Genomic DNA, 8,969 nt, shown 5'->3' with positions numbered 1-8,969 from the left:
TTCCTGTTGCCCTTCCCCCATTGAAAAAACGGGAAGGATGTTGGGAGGTTAAAATTTTTTTAAATACACAATTTTATTTCGATTTATCCAGACAGCAGATCTAGGCATCTAGCTTTTGGGAAATTCATAGCACCGCTCTTAAAAATTGAGCTCCATTACATGATTTTAAAATGATTTCATTGATGAAAACCTGACAGCTTTTTTCCCCAGGAGCACAGCAATAGCTTGAAGGGGGATCAGCCTGTGGTTCTAGGATGTTTTTCTTACAAGACTGTGTTTGCCTTTCTCAGTTACTCTCCGCCCTGTGGATGTGGCTGCAAAGCTACTGTTTGTCTGATTTTTCACAATGAGCTGGAGGACATCAGAGACTCAAAACTGTTTTAGCGCCTCCCTTACAGATTCCTATAGAGGCAGCACCCAGGACACAGCCAGGATGTGCTGTTGAGCCTAAGCGTCTGTAAACATTAAATATAAATACCAACCTCACTGAGCCCCCTCCTCCTCTGGAAAAGGAAAGTTAACGGCACTTGCACAGTCAGAATTTTCTATCTATAAATCCGAGTGAAAGAGGACTGGGATTTTTTTTTTAACATCTTTATTGGAGTATAATTGCTTCACAATGTTGTGTTAAGTTTCTGCTATATAACAAAGTGAATCAGCTATATGTATACATATATCCCCATATCCCCTCCCTCTTGCGTCTCCCTCCCACCCTCCCTATCCCACCCCCCTAGGTGGTCACAAAGCACCGAGCTGATCTCCCTGTGCTATGCGGCTGCTTCCCACTGGCCATCCATTTTACATGTGGTAGTGTATATTAGTCCATGCCACTCTCTCACTTCGTCCCAGCTTACCCTTCCCCCTCCCCGTGTCCTCAAGTTCGTTCTCTGCGTCTGCAGAGGACTGGGATTTTAATGGGTGATGATAGTTGCATTATGGCCAGTTAGTGGCTTCTTGAGTGTGTAGCAGAGTGAACCATTTGCTTGATACATTCCCACCTGAACTAAACACTGTTATCTTCTTATTTCTTACCCGCTTCCCCACTCACCTGGAACCGAACACTTCCCTTTGTGTTGTATCTTATCTAGGAACAAGGAAATGCCACTAGCTACAGGTAAATATGACCTTTGTGAACTGGCAAAAACCTTCCTCAATGGCTGGCTTGGAGCTTTGGTTTCCAACATGAGTTTCATTTCAAAGTGGCCTCGTCTGAGTTTATACTTAACCATGGAGTCATGGGTAGTTGCTGGTGGTTTGTTGATGCAGTTATGCCTACTGCTGGTAAAAGTCATGTTACTTGGATTTATAGAAATTTAATTAAAATTTCTTAAGACAAGGAGTTCATTCTAGAACATTGAAAAAATGTAATTAGTTGATTTTGTGATCGAATATAGTGGTACTGACTGCTAAATGGATATTCTTTATGTCATCAAATTCATATATTTAGAAAGTTGTAAGTAAAGACCAGTAGTTGTATAAAAATAGGCTTGCCAGATAACATACAGAGTGCTTAGTTAACTTTGAATATCAGATAAACAACAAATATTTTTTTTTGTATAAGTCTGTCCCATGAAATATTTGGAACCTGCTTACCCTAAAAGAATATTTATTGTTTATCCGTAATTCAGACTTAACTGAGCATCTTGTATTTTTATTTGCTTGATCTGGTAAGTCTGGTAAATATCACCTATTTCTCCATCATATGAAGCCATTAGATCAAATAGTAATCATTCTTAACACACAGCTCAATTGAAATAAGCCTGTTAATAACAGGCAACCGACTGGAAAGGAATATGTTTCAGCAGAATTTCTATTAGCTAGCCTGTTTTACAAATAACGTCAGAATTGCACATAAAGAAGTATATGCTTTTATTCATTCTCTGAGTTCAGTGATTCAATATTGTAATTAACCATATAGTAGCAGAGGGGATCTTGGGACAGTGTGTCCACCAGCTGTGACAGAGAGCCAGGTAGCAATTAGGAAGAACTGCAGGAGCTTATGAGGCATATGTTTAGATTTTTTTTTTGCTGCTATTAGGAAAAACTACAGACCTGTAAAGGTGATTAGTACAGAATACTGCTTCAGCCAGTATCGAAAACGTTTATAGTATTCCTTGATCTGCTTTCAATGTAAAGTTTTTAAGATTATTCTATGAAAGGAGTAATTAATAATGAGAGCAGTAGCAGCAGCAGCCCAGTTGCTATTTGTTGAAGGCTGACTATGGACCAGGCACTGTGGTGGGCTCCTGACTTCCTGTTGGACTCTGGCTAACTCCGGAATCCATGCTTTTTGTAGTAGACCACCCTGCCTTCTCATGTACAGGTGATGATAGAAGGTGGTTGCAGGTAACTAAGGGGACCTAACTATTTGATATATTTTTGTTTTGTTGTTATTATTTATTATGTTATTGTTACTGTTATTATTATCTGCAGCAATAACATAAGGGGTTACTATGTGCCAGGCTCTGTACTTTTTTAAATTGAAGAATAGTTGACTTAAAACATTGTGTTAGTTTTAGGTGTACAGCAAAGTGATTCAGTTATACATATATATATATATGTATATGTGTGTGTATATATATATGTATATATGTGTATATATATATGTATATATGTGTGTATATATATGTATATGTGTGTATATATATATGTATGTGTGTATATATGTGTGTGTGTATATATGTATATGTGTGTGTGTATATATATATTCTTTTCAGATTCTTTTCTCTTATAGGTTATTAAAAGATATTGAGTACAATTGGCCAACAGGCACAGGCTCTGTACTTTTAGTGCCTTCTCATTGACTCCTCATATCGGCTCCATGAGGCTTCACTATTCTTCTTCTTTATAAGATGATGAATCTGTAGCTCAGAGAGGTTATATAATTTGCCCAAAGTTACTTGACAGAGCTAGAATTTTAACTTGGGTTGAAGTTCCTAACAGCTCTGCTGAATTCCTTCTATAAATGACTAACTCCATACAGAAGTATCTCAAAATATGGGCCATACTTTCACAGGTTGCTTAAACATCTGTAGTGTGGACTAATGGTGGAAAGTTCTGCCTCAGGTTTTCAGAACTCACTTTCAGTATAAGATCAGTTTAAGGACATTGTACTTTAAGAATCAAGAGGCTGTTGAGAAGAAATTAATCTCATCAATTTTGTTGATTTTATTTTCTACGCCATTCCAGAGAGGATTTCAGGCAACTTGTTAACTTTTATGCTAATTTATTTTCTGTTAAGATCAGCTGATCTTAATTTTGCTGGAAATGTGCTACTCAGTCATTTATTTAGCAAACCCTTTTAGAGCATCTACATGCTTGACTCTTGCCCTTAAGGAGCATCACCTGGCCTGGGAGAGAGGTAAAACAAAACTTGGATAAAGTCGTCCTCTCAAAGACTTGGAAATAATCCGGAGATTAAATCTATTCCAACACAACCTGAAACAAGAAGAAAAACAATATAAACGATTCCATTTCCACCCATCCCTTCCCCAATTCAGAAATTACCAGAAGTTTTGTCTTTCGCAAGATGAGGGCAGTTATCTCTTCTCTTTTCCACTTTACCTCTGAGCTCAGAGTGTTAGCACCCTCTGGGCTTCCCTCCCTTCCAGAAAGAACTGGCTACACTTTCTCAGCTGCCCCTTTTGTCACCTGATCTAGGTTAAAAAGGAATTGTGAACTTTTGATGACTGCTCCTGCAAGATGAAATCTGAAGGGCTGCCCTCAGGTGGAAAGATGAGCCTCTTGATGGATAATCTCGCTTAACCAGATGGCCTTCCCATTAGATTACATGCTCCTGTCTTTCTTCGTCATCTCAGTGAAATTCCCCGGAGTTAGAAGAACTCTAATTTTCTGGATGAGGAGATTGACTGAGGCTCAGAGAAGGGAAGGACTTACTATAGGAAACAGAGCTAGTTAGTTATTTGTTAGAGGCAAGACCACAACCTGATTACTAGCCTTCTCTTCGGTCAAGAAACAGATTCTACAGAGTCTCTGACAGAGTGTAACCATCATTTACCAAGAGCAGAAGCATGCCCGGTGAGAGTCATGAAATAAATCACATCATCTTTCTGGCTAGAGAGCTTTCGTATCCAAAAGCATAAATTTGAAGCATAAATTAGAATAACAACCCTTCCCCCACTAAAACAAAGCAGTTAGTGGTTTGTTATTATTCCTGGGGAAACATCCTTTAAAAAATGATTTTTGGAGTTCTTTGAAGGAAGAAACTAGAAAGCTGGGGATAGAGGTACAGTAATAGCCAAGTACAAGAAGTGGCATTGCAGAAGGTGGATTACAACTGGGAAACTGTAACACCCTAGTCGCTTCCATTGATAGAGAAGGAGGAAGATGGATTTCTCTTTAAATGCAATTGCATTTTTTATATGCGTATAGATATGCATATAAATAATATGAGTAATAACATTTGATTCCCAATTTTATCTGAGCTCTACTTGAATAAACCTGACACTGTGACTAAACCAGCCAGAGAAAAAGACAACCAGCGGGGTTATTTGGTAATGCGTAGACCAAGCTGAGTTTGTGCAGCGTTTTGTAGACCCTGCTTTGGTCAGGCAAACAAGGATCAATAATTAACATTTCCCAAATGCTTTAAAATTATTCATTGATCACAATAGCACATCTGTAAAGACATTTCCATATGAGAAGCATAAGGCTCTGATCTCTTTAGATCAGACCACCTGGTCCCCAATTGGCAGCCCCCAATTTACAACTGAATCAGGTCATGTTCCAGACGTTAGTGTTTAAGTCAGTTGGAAACCTGGAGCATGTTTTCCCACAGAAGCAATATTATTTATGATGGTCAGTTTCTTAGGCTAGCCCATCAGTTACACCATGGGTTGGCTTACAAGTCTATTTAAATTACGGTGTAATTGATGGGAAAGAGTGTCGCTGGTTAGGCTAACAAACTAGGTAGAGGGGTGAGACCCATATTTCTCAGAAGATACTGGTAAGCAATTGACGTGGGTGCTATGATTTAGACTGCGGAACTCAAATCTACCTTGTAGCAAATTCTGCAAATTCGACTTGCCCCTGTCGTTCCTCATTTGTAAAGGGCTAAGCTGGAATAAACTAGTGTGGTACCATCATGAGGCAGCTGCTGTGGGGAGACCTGGCCTGAGCATCCAGCCTTGAGAATTCTATGGCCAGGGCACTGCCACTCACTTGCTCTGTAATATTGGACCACTGACCTCCGTTCCCTGAGCAGCACTCAGGGAAAATGGAGTCAGACTCAGGGGGAAATGTGCTCCTGGCCTTGCTTGTGTTCCAGTTGATGTCCTGCCCCATCCTGGCCCCACCAGTGCTACCTGGAGAAGTGGATAAAGGAATGGAAGAGGACTCAAGAAATAACAAGTGTTCAAGTTCCTGTTTTTAAAATTAAAAATAGAAATAAATATACATGTGGGTACATAGAAACGCATATATATATATGAATATAGAAGTAATATGTGCTTGTAAAAAATTGTGATAAAGAAGTATTAAAAAGAAGAAAGTAAAATTTGTCCATAATTTCCCCACGCACAGATAACTACCGCTAATATTTTGGTGAATATGTTTAAATAATTTTTCTATGTTTGTGAGTGTACACATACCTTTTTAAAAATTACAGTGGGACGATACTAATATTGTTTGGTGACTTAAAAATATCATAATAGCATATTGCAGATATGTTCCATGTCAATAAATATAGGTCTATTTCAAAAGATAAGAAAATTTATGAATGAATAACTATAGATCCATGTCAGCATTTTTGACAATAGCTTCGTGGGCCATTGTATGGGTAAACTCTCCTTTGGTTAACGACTCCTCTCTTGACAGGCCCAATTCTGTTTTGCTACTTGGTACAGATTTTCCTGCTTGGCTCGTGCTGGTTCTGGAGAGCTGTTGTTCGTATCTCTTCCCGGATTCACATTCAGTGGGGTCACGTGGTAGCTTGAAATCACCCATGGTGGGTGTATTTACACCACGGAAATTGGCAACTGTTCCATCTAGGAGATGTTTTATTTTGTTTTGTTTTCTCTCTCCCTGTGGGAGAACTGATTTACTGGCACATCGTACAGAGCTCCTCAGCTCACTCCCTGGCTTCACTTTGCCTAGCTCAGCTGGCCTGATGAAGGGGGATGGATGGGAGAAAAGGAACTGACAACAAATCATCAGTAACAACCAGTCCTCAAACGCTGATAACATAGATCCATTTGTGGCTAATGCTCCTATCACAAAGTACAGGCATTGTATCTTAACAATGATGTGTAAATAAATAATAATAAGGTTTTGGAAGCTAAGTGTTTTGGCAAATAAATTAAAGCTGTGTTATCTGTTAACCTGGTAACAAGTTTCAGATTGAATAGATTACAGATGAGTAGCAAAGCCAGCAATAAGAAGAGGCTCAAAGAAGACCACAACTGGTGTTTTGGCTTTTCAGGGATTTTTGTTGTTTCTGTCGGGGAAAGAATGCTTGCCAGTAGAATGTCTCCTGTGATCTCCTTGTTTGTTCTGTTTATTGTGGGATTTTAAACCTGTAGGTGTGATGCCAAGGATTAGGGGCAGCACTTCTTGATTCTTTTCTGGTCAGGGTAGGATTGATCAGATTCTAGTTTTCGGAAAGAGTGATAAAGAGGGCCAAAGAATACGGGACTTCATACCCTTAGGGATGGCATAGACATGTCACTTCACTGCAGCATGTTTTGCTTTCTGCCTTGACAAAGTAGCAAGGGTAGAGTGTATAGGACATCTCAATAATCTGAGGGTGGCTACCGGCATCCGTTCCTGCCTCTCTGCCCCTGACACCACACAGTACCTGGAGTGCCTCAGAAACTGTGCTCTACCACATTCCGTTTCCCCCCGCCCATTACCTTTAGCCCGTAGTGTGGTGGTGAAGAGTGTAGGCTCCGGAGTCTGACAGATTTTGGTGGTAAAGGGTGTTGGTTTTGGAGCCTGACAGGTCTGGGTTCAAAGCCCAGCCCTGCCACTTACACACTATGTGACCCTGGGCATGTTTCATAAAATCCACTCTCTGCCTCAGTTTCTTCAGCTATAAAATGGGGATGATAATGTGCCTGATTTGGAGTTTTGTTGTGAGACTCAATTGGGATGATACCTATGAAATGCTTGTTACAGTGCCTGGCATTTAGGACAAGTTTACTATCGTCGTGATTTTCCTGGATTGGTCTAGCTCTCTCCGGAAATTTTACAAAAATGCTATCAAAAGGACCCCCTGACTACTCTCCTGTGCCCTTCTCTCAGTGATCTTTAAGATGGTCAAGCCCCTACTCTGATAAAACTCATCTGCTGAACACAATACACACTGTCTAGTTCATCTCAGCTTCAGCTTTTTCTCATGAAACAGCTCCTGAAAATTTTCTCTGTCCTCCTCCTTCCAATCCTGTCTCCTCCAGGGAGCCTTCCCTGATCACACCAGCCCGCAGTGCTTGCGTATACCCACATAGCTGATGTTCTTCAGCAATTCAACTCCTTTTTCATCTCAGGATCATTCACTTGGCCCTAACTTGTGACAGGTCTGAAGCTGTTACAACAGAATTGCCATCTAACCCCTGTGTCATGTGATAACTGCTCCGGATTCCTAAGACACAGCAGCAAGTCCCACATCAATCCAGCTGTGCATGGGGAATAGGGTTGCCAGATTTAGCAAATAAGAATACAGGATTCCCAGTAAATTGGAATTTCACATAAGCAATAAATAATATTTTAGTATGCATATATCCCAACTACTGTGTGTACTTATACTAAAAACTATTTATTGTTTACCTGAAATTCCAATTTAAGTGGGCATCCCATATTTATTTGGCAGCCCTAATTGGGATTGAGGAGAAACTCTCTGAGAAGGCAAAAGAGCTGTGACAAATCCTGGGCATGCAGGTACTCTGAGATAATTGACTCATTTAACCAATACCTCTTAACCCACTTTGTCATCTGGTTTCTCTGCCACCAGGGCCACCATGTACAGTTGTGTGTTGGGCGCTCACAGCATCATTTTGTTTCAGGGGCACCATGCATTCTGTTGACATCATTAAGATTTATTTATTTATTTATTTATTTATAAATAACCATTTCCTGGCAGATGGCAGTCAAGTGTTTTACTCTAAAAAATCAACTTAGCTTGACAATTTTTTTTTTTTTTTTTGCGGTACGCGGGCCTCTCACTGTTGTGGCCTCTCCCGTTGCGGAGCACAGGCTCCGGACGCGCAGGCTCAGCGGCCATGGCTCACGGGCCCAGCCGCTCCGCGGCATGTGGGATCCTCCCGGACCGGGGCACGAACCTGTGTCCCCTGCATCGGCAGGCAGACTCTCAACCACTGCACCACCAGGGAAGCCCAGCTTGACAATTTTTTGACAAATGGAATTAATCCTCTTGAGGGAGGGGCATCTTTTTCCAGTTTACTCCAAGGTGTCATATGGCCAGGGGTGACCCTGTATCCATCGCAGATTAACCATAAAATGTGCTGCAGCATTTTTCAAACCATGGGTTGTGACCCATGAATGGGTTAGGAAATCATTTCAGTGGGTCACAACCAATGTTAGTAATAATAATATGATGATGACAATGATGATGATGATGATGGAATAGAATATCAGAATGTGCTCCATGTAACGTGTCATCATTGGAAGTTTTGATATATTTGTGTCTACTGGATAAAAATATATTTCTGATTGTGTCTCACTATCAAAAAGGTTTGAAAGGCAGTAGTGATGTGGTAAAGACCTTGGAATCTTGAGACCAGCAGGTCAGTGTCCAAATCCTAGTTCTGCTACAGGCTTGCCATGTAACCTTCAGCAAATAATTTGACCCTTCTGGGCCTTGGTTACCCCATCTGTAGTTTGGGGATAATAATTGTACCTGCCTCAAGGGTTGCTCTCAGGATTTAATTAATTAATCCATTCAAAGCACTTCTCACAGGGCCTGGCATGTAGCAGGGGATCAATGCAGTTTTTGC

The sequence above is a fragment of the Delphinus delphis genome, chromosome X (assembly GCF_949987515.2).
Source record: "Delphinus delphis chromosome X, mDelDel1.2, whole genome shotgun sequence".
Lineage (NCBI taxonomy): Eukaryota > Metazoa > Chordata > Mammalia > Artiodactyla > Delphinidae > Delphinus > Delphinus delphis.
The sequence above is the reverse complement of the archived record's forward strand: the minus strand, read 5'-3'. Positions refer to the sequence as shown.